Source organism: Mustela lutreola, chromosome 4 (genome assembly GCF_030435805.1).
Source record: "Mustela lutreola isolate mMusLut2 chromosome 4, mMusLut2.pri, whole genome shotgun sequence".
Taxonomy (NCBI): domain Eukaryota; kingdom Metazoa; phylum Chordata; class Mammalia; order Carnivora; family Mustelidae; genus Mustela; species Mustela lutreola.
The window spans coordinates 104,519,065-104,542,260 of record NC_081293.1 but is presented as its reverse complement, the minus strand read 5'-3'; the positions used below and the strand labels follow the sequence as shown (position 1 = coordinate 104,542,260).

Sequence of the window (23,196 nt, the reverse complement as noted above, 5' to 3'; positions counted from 1 at the left end):
AGAAAGGCATTATGGACAAGTGTGACCCTAACAGAATGAGCAGGCAGAGGTTTCCTGCCCCCATGTGATGCGATGGTTGGCTCTGGGGTTGGGTTGGCCCGGGCTGGAATCCAAGTACACATTAGGCTTTCTCTGACCCTCGATTCCCTTATCTACAGTAAAGAGATAATTCTTCTTCCATAGAGTTGCTGAACAAATGAAAACAATCATCCTTATAGAAAGTACCCAATTCATTCCAAGCGCCTTCTCTCTCTTCCCTTTGGCCACTAGGAACCTCAAAGCCCATTTAGTGGCTCATCTACACCAACTGTGCAGGCCTAAGTGGTCATTATTTCTGCAATCCATCATTTACCTCTGCCCTCGTCTTCCTATGGCATTTTCCCAGGCTCTGAGGTTTTACCTAATAATTGCTATTTTCTTATGTGGCGTGATGGTTAACTTCATGTGTCAACTCCATAGTCCTGAGAGATGCCCTAGAGCTAGTAAAGCATTTCGGGATGTGTCTGTGAAAGTGTATCTAGAGGAGATTATCATTTGATTCAGAAGACTGAGTCAAGATATCTGCCCTCACCCAGGTGGGCCACATCAGCTGATCTCATGGACGCCCAAATGGAAGGAGAGGGTGAAAGACAAGGGTATGCCCTCTCTCTTCCTGAGCTGGGACATCCACCTTCTCCTGCCCTCGGGCACTGGAGCTACTGGTTCTTGGGCCTTTGGATGATACCAACGGCTTCCCCGATTCTCCAGTTTGCAGGTGGCCGACTGTGAGAGTGCCCAGTTTCCAAACCATGTCCTATAATAAATCTCTCTCATCTCTGACTGTGTGTTCGTGTGTGTGTGTCCTGTTATTTCTTTCTCTGGGGAACCCTGACTGACACACATGAGTTTCTGCTAGAAGCTTATTAAAAAAAATGAGGAAATAAATAAGGAGACATTTCATGCAATGTTGCTTTTAATGCTCGGGGGCTCAGGATTATTTTCTCTGTGCAACTCCGACAAGCTGAGTGGCATTTGAGACATGCTTCTTGATACACAGGGTCAAAGACTCACTGGGACCATCTGGACAACAGGAGGCCCCAAGTTTGTTGGGGACATATTAATTTCAAAAGGTGTTTAATGTAGCCGACAGCCCGTTACCTATGGTGGAAGGGCCAATTTGTGGCTGTGGTACTTTCTAACATTTTCTAACTTGTTGGCTACATAGAATCACCGCCACCATCATCATTGTCTCCCCAATTAATAAACATGTCATGATTCCAATAATAACTTTATTGCCTTGCTTAAAAGTCACACTATGATCCCTATCCCCAAGCCCTTCCTCTCGCTTCTAAGAGTTATTTATCAAAGCAAGCTTATTCTTGGGTGATTCCCTGTCACTTTTCTAAAGCCTTTGGAGGGGCAAGTCCACCACGGCTGCACAGATGCCCAGAGAAGCAGAGCAGACTTGTGTCCTGGGACATCGTTGCTTGATATTGTGGAAGGAACATGGATGGGAAGTGCATGAACTTGGATTTTAGTCAAGTTCCACTATCAGCAGAGGGTTATCAGGTTATCAGCTGAGGTTTCTACAAGAAGCCACTCCTTTTCCAGTTTGTGAGGCAGGGAAATTGACAAGACAGTCTTGATGTTTCTTCCAGAGCTAACCAACATCCCCTGGATCCTTTTTGGTAGACGTGGTAGGAGTGGCCCTAGAGAGGGAACATTATCCCTGAGGGTGTTGCTCATTGCTCTGGTGCCACTCTGTGTCCTTCTCCTGCATTGGACTCTTAGTCCAGCCCCGTGCCACAGCTGTCCCTATGCCACAGCCCACTCCAGCTTGCCTGGAGGCACCTTATGCTCAGCATGTTTCCTGACCTTCTGTCAGGCATGCTTCATTTATTGCTCACCTGCTGGAAAATACCATTTCCTCTAGGACAGTAGTTAGACAGTACCCTGATCAGAGGAATATGTTTCTTGCCATCTTTCCAGGGTGATCTACACTTGGAGTGGGAAGATGGCTGGAAAAAAGAAATTTAACCCTGCCCTGAACCCCATGAATCTGAAATGATTCTCTCTAAGGTATGACGTAGGCAGAGGAGGGTCTGTTTCTAAGGTTCTGCAGAGGGAGCTGTTACTGCCCTCATTGGAAGGGCGTGGGGCCCCGTCCCTGTCTCAGCTGGAAGCCAGGAGGGGCAGGGACCTGGCCAGTTCACCACAGCATGCCCCACAGCCTCTGTCCAGCTCTCCTTCGTGGTAGGCGCTTACTGAGAGCATCTAAAATTAAATCATATATCTAGCTTGTGAATTCCATGGGTTTCAGCTGACTCAGGGATTGGAGATCAATGAAAAAGTATTTAGATAAAAAGGCAGTGGGCAGTGGAGTAAGGGGGGTGGGCTGAAAGCCCACTGAGGACTTCATCAATGGACACCAATGAATTGCGAGTTCTTTCTCACGGTGGCTTCTCTCTCTTTTTTTGCGCAAGTGCTTATGAATCATTTTCAGTGGGTGGGTGTAGGCTGCTGAGAAGCTACTCTTTTTCCTTAGTACTGTTATTTTACTGTTTCCCAGTTAGAACCATTGTCCATTCTCTCTTCTTTCAGAGCCTCTGCTTGCTAAAGGCAGACTTGCACCTGACCCATCTTAGCAGCTCCCAGATCCTCTCAAACTACTTTAGTCCTAAAACTCTAGGACTTACAGCATATTGTTTATTTTTGGTGAGCTCTCACAGACACTGCAGGCGGTATTTTCTCTATGATCTTGTAAGAGGCTGTCCCCTGGTCTGCTTTTTATTCATCTTCCCCCTTCCACTCCCATTCTGGCACAAAAGAATACACTATAATTTAGTGCAATTCAAACTGGATGTGGTTCAACTTCCTTCAGCTCAATAATTTCTATGGTGCTTGTGTGTGGGATACTACAGCAAGCGCCGAGAATACAAACGTGACAGGATAACACACTTGCATGCAATTCACCAAGTGGAGATGGGCATCACATTCAGACCCATTCCAGGGCAGTTCTCATTGAGAACTGGGGGACACCAGGCCTCAGGAACTAGCCAGGGATGGAGCCTCCGAAGTGTTGATCAAGGAAGAAGGTAGGTAAAAGGAAGTCACTGGGGGAACTGCTTTCGGAATACATGGGGAAAGAAGGAGCAGGACCAATGGCTGGGCTGAATAGGATATAGGAGGAAAATCAGAAACAAGAAGGGAAGAAGAGAGGAGTATCCCTAGAGAAGAAGTCAAGGGCTGCTCCAGAATGTCTCCATGGTACCCAGGAAGCTCTGTGGAGAACACGGAGAACTGTGGGTGACCTTGCTGCACAATGCTCGTGGGTTTGGTTTAGTCTGGGTAGGACTAGCAACTGAACCCAAGAATATTCTTGAGATTAGGACCCAAGATAATAGTACTGAGGAATAACCAAGAACAAGGCTGTTAGGAATGAGAGAGGCAGGTGGTGGATGATGGAAGTCCAAGACAGATTTCCAAGTTTCTGTGGGTGAAGTGGGCAATCCTGAGTTCAGAGATGAGACTGTAGTTCTGCTGAAAGGTGGCTAGGAATAGAGAACTACAGTGTTCCAGAAGATAAGAGTCTTATCTGTCACCTGAGTGGCGGCTGAGGTTTGTAGGGGCAGGTCAGCAGGGAGGGAGGGCAGGCAAATGGGGCAGGAGTTAAAGCTCTTGGAGGAGATGAGTGTGTTACACAAGCAAGGGACAGCCTGGTGCCTGAGGGTAAGGGGAGGTGTTAGGAAGCAAGATGGTGCCCTGGGCATATCCTAGTTTTTACTGCCCTTTGCCAAGTTCCTTCAAATGCTCATCTCTGGAAAGGGCCCATGAGCCAGGCCTGGCCAGCCACAGCATCCTTAGCAAGGGACTAGTCCAGCAGCTGGAATCATGACCCAGGCAGTGTCAATGTGTTTCATCACATGGAATTCAGTTGAGTTTGGTTTGGTTTTTGCCCTTTCCCCCCACTAAGTACCAACCTTATTTCTATTGCAAGTATGTTAATAATAAAAACAGTAGTTGTCATGGTAGTAAAAAGAGGGGATGGGGATTCTGTCACATGGTTTTCAGAACAAGCCCTGGAGCTTAGGCCTCAGGCCTGATCCAGGCAGAACCCAGCACAACTCTGGTGGCAACAGGGCACCCCCAACCTTCTCCATCAGAAGATAGTAAAGACAAAGGAACTGCGCTCCCCACCAGAAACAGAAGGCAGTTATGCCAAATGCCAAAGAAGCAGATTAAAACAAAGCTTCTAGTGCACTCACTTCTAGCTCAATACATCTCCAAGGCTTTGTTCCTAACATATATTGCAACTGGCCTGAACACTTCACCAGACGGCCTCAATTTGCACCAGAGGCCCAGATTCTAGAGTGAGGAGGGACGGTACACAAGAGAGTGTTCCTAAAAGTTTCCAAACTGAGACCCCTGCAGAGAAGAGAATCACTTCACTGGTGAGTACCAGGTTTGCAGAACGCTCTCTCCTCTTTCCTTTAGGATGACACAGCATCAAGAAGCAGTGACAATAGTAAGTCAAAAGATGGAGCCTTAGGGGCTGAAAGGCCATACAGAACTCATATTCCTGCTCAGCCCAAAGGCAGCAGTTAAAGATGAAACATTTCTCAACAGCCTCCCTGCTAACACTCCCCCAAACCCTCAGACTCCCACAGCCCAATCTCAAAAGACACAGAATGGCCATGACTTAGAAAAAGTTAAAATCTGTAGAATCTCCCCTGCCCACAGAGCCCAAGAAGTGGGTCCTGAACCACGACACGTGCTGCCATGCAGAGAAGACGGAACCACCCTGCAGGTTCTCTGTGATCACATCACTCCTCCTCCTCTTCCTCCTCTGCATCCCTAACTCCCTTGCTTGGGGGGTTTTGCCTTTGCAGTTCTGTTCCAGTAGCTGGAGGCTGTGGGGGTGACCCGTGAGTTCCTGCCACCTCTGCCCTTACCACTTACTCTGTATCTCCCTGAATGTCGAAGGGGGCAGGTGGGTAGAAGGTTTTCTGGGTAGAGATTTCGCACTGGGTGAATCACTGGAATGTGTCTGGTGGCCATGGCCAAATCATGGCTATTTTGATGACGCACTCGGCCATTCTGGCTGTCTAAGTTGTTGAGCTTCAGTATGCGAGGAGGGCTAGGCTGGCACCCAGATACGGGGCCTAATGTGGATGTGGACATTTGGTTTCAAGTAGCTGTCATATCAACAATAGGTCTGCTGGGGGGAAGAAGGTAGGTGGACCCTTTAGCCTTTTCCTGCTTAATATCATCCATGTAACCAGAAAACAAGTCTCCCTGGTATCTGACACGCTCCTTGAGCAGCTCTGGTGGGGTCTCTGGAGGCTGGAAATCCTGTCTAGAAGTCCCCTCTGTCACATGGTTGTTTGCTATGGCTGGACCTTGGTCACACTGGTCCTGGTGATGGAATAGAAGCACCTCCTCCTCCTTCTGTACCCCACAGAATTCACATGGGGTGATGGTACTATCCTCCACAGCAGGTGCTTTTCTCAGGCCCATCAGAGTCGAACTGGTTACTCACAGCCTGCTGCAAAGACTTTTGGAAGATGACATCAGGGTCCTCCACCCCTTATGGGGGAAGTACTGCCCATACTGAGTGTAGGTAAGGCACAGGAAAGACTACAGATTGTCTGATAGTCAACTAGCAGTTCCTCTGTGTAGAGCTCCTCCCAAAATTCACAAGGCAACATGGCCTGGTCAGCTGCACCTTTCATGTCATTCAGAGCTTTGGACGCTTCAAGGGACTTGTCTGTACCACAGGCAGCCCTCCAGAAGTCCTGCTTTTCCACATTGCAGGCCTGTCCTTCATTTTCCAGACTTAGGGCCAACCTGAAGTCCAAGTTTGCATTGTCTTCTTTTGGGGGCTGTCAGGTTCTATTCCTTCCCTCCCTTTCTCGTTCTTCCAGTAGATTATTCTGAGCTGGAATCTGGGCTGTCGTGTTCCTTTGGTTGGTAGTTCTACTATGGAAAGTGTCTGATTCAAAGGCTCCCAGAGGTCTTTGGAGAAGCCTCATAGGTGGGTCCAGAGCCTCAATTTGCCTGAGAAGCTGGGATGCAAAGTAGATGCCATCTTGACCCCCGGACTCATCAGTTGCTTTAGGAGGCATGGCAACCTCATCTCTCTTTTCCTCCCTGTCTCTTTCACAAGCATCAGGATGAGTCTTCAGATCTTTCACCAAGACATTGCACCCACAATTGCCCCAAAACTTCAGCCGGGCACCACAGTAATCTCCATCGTCCTTCAGTTTGAGAACAAAAAGTTCGAAATCACAGTGCTGGCAAAGGGTAAGCCATAGAGGACCCTCAGTCTCCTCACCCTTCTTTATCTGCCTCTCCTCCAACTTATTTGACATTTTCAGGTCACCTGACAAGGTTCTGTAGCCATGTGACTCTCCATGTCAGATTTGGGAAATGGTTCCTTGCATATAGGACACATACCAATGTTCCTTTGACAGTGGGTCTCAAGGATGATAAAATTGAACACAGGAATTTCATTTCTTGCAATTGTCACACAGTTGAGTGTCCTGGTCATCTAGAAATTCAACCATCTTTAGTTCTTCCTGAAAACCAGGATGGCAGCAAGGACTTGCAGCAGACTGACTAGCAGCAGACACAGAGCTTAGTTTTTTGCTTGTTTTTTATTGGTCAGAGTCAAAGCACCTAGAACAGTGGTTTTCAATAAATATTTGTTAAATATAAATGGGCATAGATATTGGAAAATGGTTGCATGGGGTTGCTGATCTGGAATCCTCTGACGCCGATGGTGACCATCTTACCCATTTCATGGAATGGGATTTTCTACAGAATAACCCCAAGCAGAGAAAACCAGAGAACAGCAATGGACAGATAACAAGAGGGACTGGAGGGGGTGGGGAGGGATGAGAAAGAGGGGAGGGAGAGATGTGATTTATCTGGTGGCCAGGGATCCCAGCTTCAGTTACAGAAACTTCAGCTCCTCCAGAGCGGTCTTCAAGAATATCTGAGTGTCTTTTCCAAGCATGCCAATGAAAGTCCCTATGGGTTCCTCTAAATCACTTTCTATTCTGTGGTAGAAGGAGGTGAGATGGTGTTTCCATGGTTCTCATGGCCATGGTGAGCCAGGCAACGGTGCATGGAGGAAGTGTGCCCTCCCCACCTATGACCCAGATGTGACTATCACCAGGACTCAGTTGATGAGCTGCCCAGGCACAAGCAGCCCACAGTGTAGACATGTCTCTTTCCCATCCCCTGGGACCTATATTGCACTTTGAAAGATAGAATTACTCATGGGTATTAGGGAAAGGCTTTATTTTTACTGGGATTATTTTAATGAAGAGCCAGATGGACTGCCAGGATTTAGCTCCCAGATCTTGTTTTATGTCTCAGAGAGCCAGGCTCTGCAGAAATGGAAACCCGTTTGCTCACTAGATTCACATGTGCTCTGGCAAAGGCTGGATAGGCCTTGCTAGTGGTGGCCAAGACATGGGGACAGGACACCCACCAAATGTTGGCTGGAGCCAGGGTATTTGCTTAGTCAGGAGGACCAAGGTGCTGAGAGATGGGTCCCCAGCACTGGGGTGGAGGAGATCAAGGATGAAAGGGGGCCGCCTTCCCAGGTCTACCTCTGGCAGCCTGATGCAGGCCACACACAGCTGAATTAGTGGCAAGAGGGTCTCTCTTTTATTAACTGTGAAAGTTTTGTTCATTCTTCATCATTACTTCATATTTAATGAGACTCTAATGTGTACCCAGACCATTAGTAGCTCCACTAGGGACCATGAAGACGAATCCCCCAAATTGAATTATTCATAATAAAAACAGAAGGTTGAATAGAAAATCTCACAGTAAGGCACATCCCATGGCTGCGTATTATCTATTTACCTCTGCTTTGGCTCCTGCTTTCATTCAGGAACATTTGTGGTGGGTGCCATGTTTGGGACCTGAGGGTTGGGTGCTAAGCAGGACGTGTGATGAGACAGGCCAGGCGGTTATTTAATGGAAGTGTTTGAGAATTAGGACGGACCTCTAGAAAAGTTGTGTTGAAGGAGGGTAAAATGTGTGCCACAAAGTTTCACAGCTGAAAGCTGGCCCAACTTTGGTCGTCTAGTCAGACACAAGGCACAGAAGAATGCAAAGAACTTTTCTCTGTAGTGGTTACTGTGCCTCTGATTTTCCACAGATTTTCCATGTTAACTGCCCGACAGATAACCACACAAGGTTAGATGCTCTAGAAAGGAGCCTCTTGTATAAGGGTTGTCTGAATGTCTTTGTTTCTCTTTTAAATGAAAAGCCTTCCCCAAATAGGTCATCTGGCTTCATTTCTTGGCTTTGAGAGACGCACTGATACTTATATCTGTAAGGGTTTGAAGAGATATAGTTTGCAAATAAGAAGATCTGCAGAAAATGTTACCACTTTCTGGGGAATATGAAGGTCTTCTTGTGGAGGTGGAGGGGAACAGCTCGCTGTGTTCTCTGAAAGCAGGACTCTGTACTCGCAGTGAAGAGGCGGGGGAGGCAGGCTGCACTCGGGATCATGGTGGCGATTCAGCAGATGGGAAACACTAATTTTTTCCCCTAGGGTTAATGTTGTTCATAACCCATTCAAGGGCTTTGACTATATTTCAGTTGAAAATACTTTTTTCCATCTCATTTCAAATTACAGTTGGAAGAGTTCCTTTGGCAATACAGTTTAGAAATATATATATATGTATATACATATATGAATATGTATATATGTATTCATATATATACATATATGAATAACTGAGTAGTAATAGAGTTTCAAGTCGGGAGATACTTGTTAGCTATAAGGTCTTGGATAATAGGATATTTTCTTACCTGCATAATGGGGAGACTCATACCTACCTCATACAGGGTTATTGTGGGCTTCTCTGAACAGTGAAGTGTTGAAACATAATCTTGTGTTTGGCAGATAGGGGCTGTCATTGTGCTATTTATGTAAATATCCTGTTAAGTTGAGCAATTCAGAAAGGCAGACTGTCATACAAAATAACATATAAAGGTTTTTTGATTCATAAGCTGTGTGTAAGTTGGTTGTATTTGTAGTTTTTTGATAAAGGCAACAAAAGGTCATGGTTATTATAATTTCCTTTCCTGTGTAAGTTTGAACTCTGCAGATTACATCCTGTCAAAGGTTCCCTGGTAACATGAATCGTCTGTCATCAACCACTGGGCTCTGCAGTGGGATATCACTCAGCCTTCCTGCTGGGATGAGAAGCTCAGGGGGAAAGGGGCTTTGAGACTGAGTGGGAAGATGTGGTAACTCTATCCACCAAAGAGATCTCTATCATTTGATTTTTGAGTGAACTTGAAATACACACTGAACCCCCCCCCCCCCCCATCGCTGCTACCATACCCATGGGCAGAGCATGATGTTTACAGTTCCCTGTGGCTGATCCCAACTGACATGGCTGGAAGAGTTCAGAACCTGTGGACAACATGTCAGCCCCTCAGCCCTCGAATTTTTGAAGGATTCCCCAAACACAGTTTCTTTGGTTGCTTCAACCTTCCTTTGTCCCTTTGTTTCCATACACTGCCAGACTTCTTCCACATGATTCAGGCAGGATTCTCTCTTCCTCTTGTTCCCAGCACACTTCTCCCAGATGCTTGCCTCAGTGGAAACCAGATCCCTTTCGAGCACACCTTTCTCTGGCGGTCCTTTTGAGAAGTCTGACCATTTGTACCCACAGCCTGGCGGTAAACTGTGGTGGCTTCCTTGCTTCTCCTTTGAAAACTCCAGGATTCATTTCATTTCTTTTCTTTTTTTTTTATTAAATTGATTTATTTATTTTCAGAAAAACAGTATTCATTATTTTTTCACCCCACCCAGTGCTCCATGCCATCCGTGCCCTCTCTCATCCCCACCACCTGGTTCCCCGACCTCCCACCCCCCCTTCAAACCCTCAGGTGGCCGACGCGAAGACATCTTCCCATCACAGATGCTGGCATCCTTGTCTCAGCCCGCTCAGCCCTGCCACCAAACACCCTTAAGATGACTCTTTCACATTAGTTAGGAGTCTGGAAATGTCTTCAATCTTCTTGCCACATGCTGTTACCATGTGCCGGCGCTCAAGTTCTTCACCTTCTCAGATGGAGGGATTTTACCCCTAGTTTACTTGTTATTCAGGATCATGATCATCTGCCACTAGCTCTTAATCCAGAGCGACTCCACTCCAACAAATTTGGTCTCAAAAAGTTTTCAAGCAACACTATGACCTCATGGAACTCTCACCATCTGCTGCCCACTCTAGGCGGCCGTCCTGGTCGGGTACCATGTCCCATGGTTACAAGTCCTCAAAGGTCCCTCCCGCACCCACCTTTCCTCTGCTCCTGTCCACATGGACCTCTATCATTGTGCAGGTTGATGTTATTATGAATTCTATCTGAGCACACAGCTTTTAAGGGCTCCCTTTTCCACCTCCCAGAGCTACTGTTCCAGACTTCTGGCACTTTTCTTCCTTGCCCTTCTCAGCCTCTTTTCCTTTTGCATTCAGCCAAAGAGGTCCTGACAGAGTCTTAGGAATCCTTTCGAGATCTTGCTCCAGACTCCTGCACAAACCGCATGATCAGAAGCTGGTGGGCTAAAAAGAAAACTGTGTGTCTTCTCAGGTGGAGGGGCTACCCACCGGTGCCATGTGCCCCTTCTCATCCCGGGCAGCTCTGCATGCTTTCTGGGCACTCTCAGTTGGTAAACGCTTAGTCTGATCTCTTTCATTTAAAAACTTGAGTGACAGATCCAACATGGTCCTACTTTCCTTCCTTCCCTCCCCATATTGGGTAAGGCTGTAGACCCTAGTGCAGGGGAGAGGCTGGGGCAGGTCCAAGGTTCTCAGGACAGCAGAGCTCTTCCCTGCACACCTGCCAGTTATCCTCTAAGCCTCTGGCTCCCCTCCCTTGAAAGCAGTCGTTCTGGTGGGTGTGTGGACGCTCAGCCTGCTGTTACAGATACAGACTGCGACCTGAGCCAAACCCCAAGGTCATGTGCAGTCTCTCCTCTCCCTTCTGCACCAGCTCCCCACCCCTACAGGGTGACCTGGCCACTTTGTCACAGTGCTGTTCTTTCCTTAAACTTGCCTTTGCTTTCAGGCTTAGAAGCTTGTTTTCCTTCTAGATTTTATGCCGTGGATCTCCCAAGATGAAAACTGTGAAATCAATCATTTCAGGGGTTTCCTAAAAACATTCGTGGTCCAAACCAATCCGATCTTCTCCTTGACTTTCCTGTGATGAATATGACTGGTGTGCAGTTACTCGACCCTCGGGGGGCCTTTCTGGGCACAATTCCTGTTCAACCCTAGAATCCCATCTCTCTTCTCTATTGGGTGTCTGTGGTCAACAGTCATGCAGCTGATGACAGCAGCCGAACCCTGTCCCTCCTTGGTCCTTAACCAGCAGGGCTGAGGTGACGAGGCCCCGCCTACATTCCCCCATGTCTGGAGCTGGCCCCAAACTCACAACCCTTATCCCGAGGGGCCTCTCTTTTTCCTGCAGTTTAATCAGACCCTCTCCTTTCAGCTGGAACTGCTTCTTTCCTGATACTAAGGACAAAATGTAGTTTCAACCCAATTCAGCCTCTGGCTGATTTCCCAAGGCAGCGGGCCGTTACAGAGCCCTTCTGCTGTTGGGATTGCTGGTTGACCTTACCCTGTAACAGAAACATTTTCTGGCATAATCCGGGCCCATGCGTGTTGTTAGTTATCTGCTCCCGAATCACATTTATCCTTCTTCCAGGGCTGAGATCACTGTGTGAGTCCCGAAACCCAAACACAGGTCGAGGTGTATTATTTATTTTAAGAAACCCATTGCAGTCCCGCTGAGCCCATAGTGCCTTTGGGTTCTGTACACAAACCCCAAGGACCAGGTTCCTGGTGGGTCCTGCGCCCTCTGTAGCCACGAAGGCATTTGCAGCATGACTGAGATGTTGAGGTCTTACCTCTGGAGATAGAAACAGAAGCAAACAGCACTGACAACCTGAAGGCCCTCGCCCCCAGGTGCCGGGCCCTGCAGACTTTCTGGAAAGGAGCCATCATTGCTGTGAAAACCCCAGCCTGTACTCCCAGCTGAAAACACTTTAAAGGGAGCAAAAATAGTTCCCAGGCCCGTGGCTCAAAGCTTGATGTCTGTTTTGAGGCAAGCTTTCATCTAATTTCATCTCACCTCCCAGCCACGAGGCAACGCCTGTGACAGGAGGTGCTTGTCTGGGGTTTGAGTCAGGTTTGCCCCTTTAGCACAGCCAGGGGCCGATTAAAGGCACAAATGGGGAACTGTGGTCATGGATCCCAGCAAAGAGGAACATCAAATCCCTCAATCCCCTACAGAACACGTGGCCACAACAGAGGCCTTCAACTCTGGGCGTGTGATGTCCGTCCCTCGTCTAGGGGTTCCGGGGATGTGTCTGCTTGTCAGCTTCCGATCCAAATCCCTGTGCTGAAGGACCCATAAGCCATACTCCTCTCCCTCCTTGGAAATGGAGAGACGACGCTGACACTGGGAGGGGTGAGGACATGAGCTGGGAGTGGTCACACTGGGCGGAGCAGGGCGTGGGCTGGGTTCTGGGGCATCTGTAACCATCATTCTGGAAGCTTCCAGAATTTCAGTTCAGTGCTCACCTGCTGGTCCCGCCCATTGGACCTGGCAGTGCTGGTGGGCCCCACTACCTACTTAAACCTGCAGGAGGGGGTGCCGGTAACGTGAGAACCCACAGGTGTCCTTAGGTTTTCGCATCTTAAAAACAGGACTTTTTTTTTTTTTTAAATGATGTTATTTATTTACTTGAGAAAGAGAGTGTGAGAGAGAGCCTGAGAGGGGAGAGGGTCAGAGGGAGAAGCAGACGCTCTGCTGAGCAGGGAGCCCGATGTGGTACTCGATCCCGGGACTCCAGCGTCATGACCTGAGCCAAAGGCAGTCACTTAAGCAACTGAGATACCCACGTGGCCCTAAGAACAAGCCTTTTAAAAGCTTTTTATTCTTTTAAAAATTAAACAACTGGATCATTTGAGAGGCTCATGAGCATGTAACTGATGTCGTGATGTGTAGGGAGTGACCATAGTTTTGGCTTCTATTTTGGAACAGAAACTGGGGGATAGTGTGTCCAGTGGGGTGTGCATGTCTATTATGTGTCAGGCATGGGTTCATTTCCATGATCAGACTGAATCCTGGTAATGAGATAACAGAGATATCACAATTCCCATTTTACAGATGAGAACACTCAGACTTCAAGACAGTCATCCAAGATCACGCAGCTAATAGCGGAAGATAGGCTCGTCCAAGAGAGGTGCCTGTGATCTGTGATTTGTGGCCAGGAGGTGCAGCAAGACAGAAGAATGGGTAAAAAAATGGGGGTTTAGGTTGATTCAGGGTTCATCACGTGGTGCAGCTGGTTTAGAAAACCTGAACACCTCACAGCATCTGAGCAAAGTACTGCCTGAGGAGAGAGAGGTTGCTCGCTGCTCAGAGACAGTGAGTAACCACGGGGCGCGGGATGGTCTCCAAGTCACTCCATCCCTGTCGGCCTCTGTTTAGACTGTGGTCACAAGCTACCACAGGCTCTTCAACAACACCATCTACAGCTCGCAGGTCTGGGGCCTGGAAGTCCAAGACGATCTGGGTTTGTGGATGGCGTCTTCTCCTTGCATGTGTGTGCATGGCGGACAGAGACAATGGAAGGGGCTCTCTGGGTCTCCTTGTGCAGGGACACTCGCTCCATTTACGAGGTCTCCTTGCTCACGACATAATCACTTCCCCAAGGCACCACCTCCTAGCAGCATCACATGGGGGTGGTAGTTAGGATTTCAATGGATGAATCTTGGGAGAACACAAACATCCAGACCTTAGTGGCCAGGGAATGGAGGGCTGGGATCGAATCCTGTCAGTGACCTTGGTGTTGGGGCTTGATGAGGAAGGTGGGCCAGCAGGTTTGTGGATGTAGCACTGTGTGCTTGGCCAGTCTGTGGCATAGGTCAAGTGTGTAGGACCCAGACCTGCACCATGGGGACCTGTATGTATATGTTTCATTTCCCACGGTTACTCCCATTTTCCTCTGTGAAGAAAACAACCCTGGATGTTGCCTAAGCCAGGCTTCCACAACCAAGATTAGGATACCATTGAGGTCCTTAACATTGCCATTTGGACCATTCTGTTAAACATAGCCCACAGTAAATGGGACATTTTACAGATTATCTAATCTTGCTTGTCTTCATTTGAACAAAGATAGGAAAATTATCTTTTGTATAGGGCCAGCAGACAGACATCATATTTTGTCTGTGTAATGCCAGTGCAGGGATTCTGTGAGGACATACTATTGGCTGTGCAATCCCTTGTGGGTCTGAGCCTTCCATCAGCTCTTGGTTTAAGAAATCCTGGAGGCCCACCATCACACCATCTCTGGGCATTCCAGGATTTGTACAGTGAGGGCTGAGGGTAGAATCCTGAACCTGTCCCCACAATTGTAAACCCTGACCTTCCGACGGGTTGATCCCCGAGATGAGCAAAGACCTCTGCTTGTTCCAGGAACCTTTCCTCAAATCTGCTTGAGAGAGTTTGCAGGCTCTCTACTCACAGCTGGTGGGTAGAAATCCTATTTACCTCCCCTGCCCCCTACCCAAGGATGGCCCCTGGATTGTATACACTCCATGCAGAAATCTCAAAATACTTCAGGGTCATTCAGCTAACACATCAATTCATGAAGTTATCCAGGTATGAGATCATAAGTTATACCACAACATAGCCAGGTATAAGCTTTGAGGCTTATATCCACATGAAACATAACAATTGTTTGATTACAGTGTCTTTTAGAACACTGAGGGGGGCTAATAGTAGGTCAAGGAAAACCTGCTGTCAGACGCACCCATTCTAGAATGTCATTTGCATTCATTCTACATCTGTTAATTGTCTTTGGACCAAACAAAACCCTAATCCTGAAACGAGACATTATATCATGGACAGATCAAGCACTTAAAAGTATCTCTCTACAAGCCTGCTTCTCCAGGACCATCGGCACAGGCCCTGGTTCTATGGGGAAGCTCGTGGTTTGGGGCAGGTGTGCGTCTGGGCTGCTTAGGCCTGCTCAGATCTCGAGGCAGAGCCTTCACGTTAGCAGGTTAAAATGAGCAGAGCTCAGAGCACATTACATGTGGGGCAACACCCATGAATCAGGAGATGCATCTCCACTTCCAGTGTTGGCCCTAGGGAAAGCTGTGCCAACCCACTTCCCCAGTGGCAGCATCTTTGTTGTCGGAGGATAATTTGATGAATGGAATAAATGAGAAGTGTCTCAGACCATTCGGGCTGCTATAACAAGAGACCACAGACTGGGTGGTTTAAATAACAGAACTCTACTTCTTATAGTTCTGGAGGCTTGGCCGTCCAAAATCAAGGTGCTGGCCAACCGGTTCCTGGGGCGAGCACTCTTCCTGGTTTGCAGAAAGCAGTCTTGCTGCGACCTTACGGGGAGGTATGGGGAGGAAGGGAAGGGAAGGAGAAAGAAGAGTGAGTGAGGGAGAGTCTCTCCATCTCATTGGGACATCACCTTACTGGGGGGTCCCTACCTCACGATTTCATGTAAACAAAAGGCCTCCCTCCTAGCATCATCATCTCGGAGTAAAAGCGTTAACCTATGTATTTGGAGGGCACCCAAACATGCGGTCTGTAATAGTAAGAAATGATAAAGAAGTGGTTTTCAATCAATATCAGAATTAACTCTCAAAGGATGAATTTACCTAGTCATTGAATTCATCAAACAGATAGTAAGTGAACACAGGATGCAAAGTACGGTGTTCAGCCCTGTGGGACAGTACGGGACGAGCTCACATTGTAAGAGTGACACAGATGAGAAACGACCACATTTATACCTTCTGTTTGTTTGCTGTGGTGACAGATGTGTGAAGGAAGAGGTTAGAGAAGTCAGGGCAGGTCTCGCCGGCCACGCTGTGCGTGAGCAGAGCTCTGAAGAATCCCGGGGAGAAGAATGTCTCAGATGGCCCACGTATCCCTACAAGGCAGGCAGTTCTGATCTTATTCTAAGAACTGAAAAACAAAACAAAACAAGTTATTTTTTAAAAAGGGACTGAATTGGGGGTGCCTGGGTGGCTCAGTGGGTTAAGCCTCTGCCCTCCACTCAAATCGTGATCTCAGGGTCTTGCGATCGAGCCCTGCTCGGGCTCTCTGCTCAGCGGGGAGCCTGCTTCCTCCCCATCCCCACCCCACCACCTGCCTCTCTGCCTACTTGTGATCTCCATCTGTCAAATAAATACAATTTTTAAAAAAATGGACTGAGTTGCCCTTTCTGATGGTGAGTGGCCCATTCTTGGGAATTCTGAGATTTGCTGAAATGTTGTCTATAGGAATTTATACAGATGGCCTGTAGAGTACATTCCAAGATTCATTCCTTCATCCAAATAAGTGACCTATTATGTTTTTCTGCATCTTTCCCCTACATGTCACCCCTTCATGAGAAAGAAATAGCTTCCACCCCACAGGTCCTGAGACCACATACCCAGAGTAATAGAAACAGTCCTGGCTCTACTGAGATGTGAGCAGTAGCAACTTCTGACAATCCAGGGTCTTCACGGAGTAGCTGACATTTGGCCTGGACCCTGAGAGCAGCATGACGGGCTGCAAAGGAATGTGGACGTGTGGGGAGAGGAGCATCATGGGTGATGGTGTGCGGGTCCCAGAGAGCACGGGCGCCCAGGGGTCAGGTGTGGCTGTACCCTAGAGGAGCTGGGACAACCTTACTTTTTGTGCCTGAGTGAAATTAACCATTTATGTCATGTCTTTGCCCCTTAAGAGGGGCAGTTCTGATAGGAGCATTAAGTGTTCTGTATGAAGTAAAGCATTCAGTGTGGTGCCTGCTGGTGCTTAAGGCATGAATGATAAGCTCCGAGGCTTCGAGAAACCTCCTCAGAATGGCGTCATGAGGGCGACAAGGCAAGGATGCTGAAAAGGAGCTTCACGTATGGTGGAACGATAATCTTGTGGATTATGGACACAGTTCTTTCTTTCTTTCTTTCTTTCTTTCTTTCTTTCTTTCTTTCTTTCTTTCTTTCTTAAGATTTCACTTATTTATTTGACAGACAGAGATCACAAGAAGGCAGAGAGGCAGGCAAAGAGAGAGTGGGGGAAGCAGGCTCCCCACCAAGCAGAGAGCCCAATGCGGGTCTTGATCCCAGGACCCTGGGATCATGTTCCGAGTCGAAGGCAGAGGCCTTAACCCATTGAGCCACCCAGGCACCCTGACACAGTTCTTTTTAGACAGATGTCCCTAGAGGTTGTGCTCAAGACCAGTTTCAGAGGATTCCACTGTGGGCAAGGGACAGTTCAGGGGTCTTCTCCATGGCCAGGATGAGGTCTGGGAAAGGAGCAGCTGGGGAATGGCAGTGGTTCAGAGTAGCAGAGCAGGTTGTGAGAGCTGCTTCTGAGCTGGGATCAGCAGGGCTCTTGTTTCACATATTATATTTCTATTTTTGGATCCTAGTATGATGCCAGATTCTTTGCAAAGAGCACCATCCTGTTTACAAATCCTCGGCTTCTGTATTACCTGAATCTCTGAGCACATGTATGCCCTTCTCAGGTAATATAATGATCTCATTCTGGGGCCAGCCAGGAAGACCTGCCAATCTCATCTAACACAGCATAATAGACCTGCTTTTCCTGCAGTATTTCTCCTGCCTACAAATTCCCACACACGGCCACGTTATGTTACCTATCGGCATTCCTACAAAGGGAAAATAGACCCGTTCTTTGACTGAACGAAAAATACTAAGGAAAAGTGACAGAGCCTTTACTTAAAACTTTGTCAAAGCACTTGTGCAATGAGGTGGCCAAGGCCACGGCTCTGGCTCCAGTCACAGGCTCAAAGCTGGGCTGTCCACCTGCCCTTGGAAGAGGCCGACCTGTGTGTGCTCAGACAGCACTCGGCAGAGCTGACCTTGACAACGGCCGATCACAGACAGAACCCCAAGGCAACCAGACTACAGAGACATGCAGATTTAACTGGAAGCAGAAGAAGAGGAGGAAAGGGATGTGGTACGGTGAAAGGAGTCATCGTAGGTGGAGCATAAATACAATCAGAGACAGATAACAATGTCGGATGGTGGACCCTACCTCCTGGGCTTACACAACCTCATGTTAACACCCTAGCTATGTCACTGGTCAAATTTTGTTTTCTGTCACAGCTTTATGGAGATATAATTTATGCACCCAAGAAACTCACCCTCCTGAAGTGTAAAATTCAGTGATTTGGGTATATTCACAGTGTTGTGGACCCATCATCACCACCCGCAGGAAACCAGCACCTTGTGATTTTCTAGCCCTGAGAACCCCAAATCTACCCTAGTTCTCTGAAGATTTTCCTCTTTGGGACATTTGTCCCAAAGAGGAATTCTACAATATGTGATCTTCTGTGTCTGGCTGTAGTTAGAATAAAGGTTTTATAGATCTACCCACATGGTGGCATCAATTAGTACTTCATTCTTGATGACTAAATAATAATGCATTGTATGAATATAACATATTGTGTTTACCCATTCATAAGTTGATAGACATTTAGGTTGTTTATATTTTTTGGTGAGTAATGCTGGCTTGAATATTCATGCACAAATTTTTTCAGGGATGTTTTTAATTCTCTGATGTACTCCAATGAGTGGAATTCTGGGTCTCATGGTAACTCCATGTTTAACACTTGGAGAAGCTGCCCAACTGTTTTCCAAAGTGATCATCATATTTCAACCCACCAAGAATGCAGAGGAGGTCTACTTTCTCTGTATCCTCATCAAAACTTGTTACCATCTGTTACTTTATTTTAGCCATCTTAGTGCATGTGATGTGATATCTCATTGTATTCTGATTTTGATGTGCATTTTCCTAATCACTAATGATGTCAAGATTTTTAATTTTTTTAAAAAAGATTTTATTTATTTATTTGATAGAGAGAGACACAGTGAGAGAGGAAACACAAGCAGGGGAAGTGGGAGAGGGAGAAGCAGGCTTCCCGCCAAGCAGGGAGCTCAGTGTGGGACTAGATGCCAGGACCCTGGGATCATGACCTGAGCCGAAGGCAGACGCTTAAGATACACGTATTCGAATCATTTGTCCATTTAGAAATAAAGTGATTTGTATTTTTATTGTTGAGTTTTAAGTTCTTTAGAATATTCTGTATGGTAGACCCTTATCAGATAAATGCTTTTCAAAACTTTCTCCCATTCTGTGGGTTTTCTTTAGACTTTCTTAATAGTGTCCTTTGAAGTACACAATTTTTAATTTTGATGAAGTACATTCTTCTACCTTTTAAAATTGCTCATGCTTTTGATGCCATCTCTATAAAAACCAATGTCATAAATATGTACTTGTATGTTTTCTTTTAGGACTTTCATGGTTTCATTTTTTACATTTAGGTCTTTAGTTCAACTGAGGTTTTTTAAAAAAATATATTTTATTTTATTTCTTTTCAGTGTTCCAAAATTCATTGTTTATGCACCACACCCAGTGTTCCATGCAATACATGCCACACCAGGCTCGCCCATCCCCCATCCCCCTGCCATCCAAAACCCTGTTTGTTTCTCAGAGTCCACAGTCTCTCATGGTTTGTCTCCCCCTCCGATTTCCCCCAGTTCACTTTTCCTCTCCATCTCCCCATGTCCTCTGTGTTATTCCTTATGCTCCACAGTAGGTGAAAGTAAAAGATTATGCTGAGTGAAATAAGTCAGGAGAGTTAGTTTTTGTGTGCAGAGTGAGATCAGGGTCTAACTCCAATTTTTTTTTTTTTTACATGTGTAATCCAATTTTCACATCATTTGTTGAAAAAACCCATTTTTTACCCATCTTTGTTGAAAAAAATCAATTGACCATAAATGTAAGGGCTTTATCTGGCTTCTCTATTCTATTCTTTTGACCAATATGTCTATCCTGATGCTAGTATCACACTATGTTGATAACTGTATCTTGATAATAGGTTTTGAAGTTGGAAAGTGAGACTTTTCCAAGAATGTCGTTCTTTTTTTTTTTTTAAAGATTTTTTTTTTAAAATTTATTTGACAGAGAGACATCACAAGTAGGCAGAGAAGCAGGCAGAGAGAGAGAGAGAGGAGGAAGCAGGCTCCCTGCTGAGCAGAGAGCCCGATGCGGGACTCGATCCCAGGACCCTGAGATCATGACCTGAGCCAAAGGCAGGACCCTGAGATCATGACCTGAGCCAAAGGCAGTGGCTTAACCCACTGAGCCACCCAGGCGCCCAAGAATGTTGTTCTTTTTCAAGATTGTTTTGGATATTCTGGGTCCCTTGCATTTCTATATGAATATGAGCATTAGATCCACAAAGAAGCAAGCAAGGATTTTGATAGGGATTGTATTGAATTCCTAGATCACTCTGGTTAGTACTGCAGTTTTAATAGTATTAATTAAGCCTTCCAGTCTGTGAGTGTGGGATTATTCCCATTTACTTAGATCTCGTTTAATTTTTTTCAACAATATTTTAAAAAATATAAAGAATATTTTTAAAAAAAGTCTGCACTTTTCCTGCAATGTCTGGTTGAGGTATCAGTGATACTGGCCTCATAGGCTGAGTTGAGAATTGTTTCTGCCTTTTCTGTTTTTTGGAAGAATTTGTAAGAGATTGATGCTAAGTCTTTAAAAATTTAGTAGAATTTACCAGTAAAGTGATGTTATTCTAGACTTCCCTTTGTGGGTAGTTTTTCTGGTTTCTAATTTAATCACCTTACTTATTACAGATCCCTTCAAATTTTCCTTTTCCTTTTGAGTCTGTTTCAGTAATTCATGTCTTTTAAGGAATTGCCTATTTCATCTAGATTTCCAGTTTACTGGCATACAATGGTTCATAATGTTCTCGCACAGTCTTTTTCATTTGTGTATGGTCAGTAGTGATCTCTCCTCTTTCATTTGTGCCCTTAGCAATATCCGTCTCCTTTCTTTTGCTCAGTCTTATGAAAAGTTTGTCAGTGTTGCTGATCCTTTCAAAGAACAAATTTTTGGTATCAAAAATTTTCTCTATTGGTTTTCTATTCTCAATTTCATTTATTTTCATTCTAACCTTTATTATGTTTTCCTTCTTGTTTTGAATTAAACCGATTTTTCTCTTTTTCAGTCCTCATAAGATGGATGGTTAGAGTACCAATTTGAGGCCTTTCTTCTTTTTTAATGGGGAGAGTTTACACCCATAAATTTCCCTTGAAGCACAGGTTCAGTTGCTGCCCATAAATTTTGGTATGTTGTGGTTCTGTTTTCACTCATTTCGAAGTATTTTTTAATTTTCCTTGTAATATCTCCTTTGACTCACTGATTTTCACATTTTAATATTTATCGCATTATCTTACGTTATTGATTCATAATTTCATTATAACTGTGGTCAGAAAATGCACATTTTATGATCTCAATCATTTGAAACTTTTTTAGGCTTGCTTTACATAGTGTCAACTTAGTGTCTATCCTGGATACATTCTAGGTGGGCTTGAGTGAGAGGAAGATACTCCCTGATGCTGTACAGTGGAGTATTCTGGGGATATCTGTTACGGCTGGTTGGTTGGTTGTATTGTAAAATCTTCTATTGCCTTATTGATCTTGGACTTAGTTGTTTTATATGTTACCAAAAGTGGTATACCAGGATCTCCAGTCACTGTTCAACTGTTTATTTCTTCCTTCTTTTCTGTTAGATTTTGCTTCATGTCATTGTGAGGATAAGTTGTTGTTAGGTGCATATGTGTTTAAAATTATCATACCCAGGGCACCTGGGTGGCTCAGTGGGTTAAGCTTCTGCCTTTGGCTTAGGTCATGATCTCAGGGTCCTGGGATCCAGCCCCCGATCAGGCTCTCTGCTCAGCGGGGAGGCTGCTTCTCCCTCTCTCTCTGCCTCCCTACTTGTGATCTCTCTTTCTCTCTCTGTGTCAAGTAAATAAATAAAATCTTTAAAAAAATAAAAATAAAATTATCACACCCAATGATTATATATATATATATATATATTTTAAAGATTTTATTTATTTGACAGACAGAGATCACAAGTAGGCCGAGAGGCAGGCAGAGAGAGAGAGAGGAGGAAGCAGGCTCCCTGCTGAGCAGAGAGCCCGATGCGGGACTCGATCCCAGGACCCTGGTTATGACCTGAGCCGAAGGCAGCGGCTTAACCCACTGAGCCACCCAGGCGCCCCCGGTGATTATATTTAACTGGTGGAGTGGCCTTGTTATCCTCCGCAGCCCATCGCAGGCAGTCAGAGGCCAACATAAGTCAGGTCTGGTGAGATGCGCTTTTCTGCTCCATCTAGCTCATCAGCTGCTTTCAATTGCTCATCAGTAGATGTAACGACATCTTGTTACGGGAAAAGCAGATGTGGCAAAAGAAGAACTGAGTCTTGAAAAGAGCTTAGCCAGAGCTTAAACTCTTAGTAAGGGAAATTTAGGCATGGAAGTAGGCCAGAGCAAAATGTGCCCAGGCTGGTGCATTCCCATCAGTGTAGCTGGAAGGTAGAGTAAGGAGTGGGGCCACTGTGAGGCTGAGAAAATGCCAGGATGAGATCTTGAAGGACATAGGATGTCAACCAGTGAGGTCAGATTTTATTCTGAAGGCTCTGGGGCTCCAGAGGAGGATTTTACATAGGAGTGTGGCTATAGATTCATAAGTCAGTAACTGTACCATTCTGGCAATGTGGAGAGCTCAAAGCTGGAAAAGAGCAGAACAGTTACAAGGCTGTGGGAAGAAACAAAGGATGAGTGGTGAAAAACTGAACCAGGGCAGTATAAGTAAGGCAAAGAAGCGAGGTGCTCGGAGAGATGCAGAGAACTGTATTTTACAAGATTTTAGTGGTTATGGGTGAAGAACAATGCTGCATACCCACCTTTTGCACATGAATTTCATAATTCAATAAGGCGGAGCCCAGGGAAACAAGGCCACCACCTTTCAAGAGAAGGTAATGAGAATGCAGGTCTAGGGGGCATCCAAACAGAGATGGCCACTAAGCTGTTGCAGAAGTTTGGGAGCTCAGGATATAAATCTGGTGTGGGTATGTTTATTTAGGGTGCATTTTTCTTTCTTTCTTTCTTTTTTTTTTTTTTTTAAGATTTACTTATTTTTATTGGGGGGGGGGAGAAAACACCAGTGTGGGAGAGGCAAATGGAGAGCAAGCAGACTCTGTGCTGAGCCCAGGGTGGAGCTCACTCTCACAGTCCTGAGATCGCGACCCGAGCTGAAACCAAGAG

The 23,196-nt window shown here is 46.0% G+C and overlaps 1 pseudogene; it reads right to left on the bottom strand.

Moving 5' to 3' along the window:
- Positions 1-4,802: 4,802 nt before the first annotated feature.
- On the bottom strand, positions 4,803-6,582 carry LOC131830155 (TRAF-type zinc finger domain-containing protein 1-like; annotated as a pseudogene).
- Between the last annotated feature and the right edge of the window lie 16,614 nt (positions 6,583-23,196).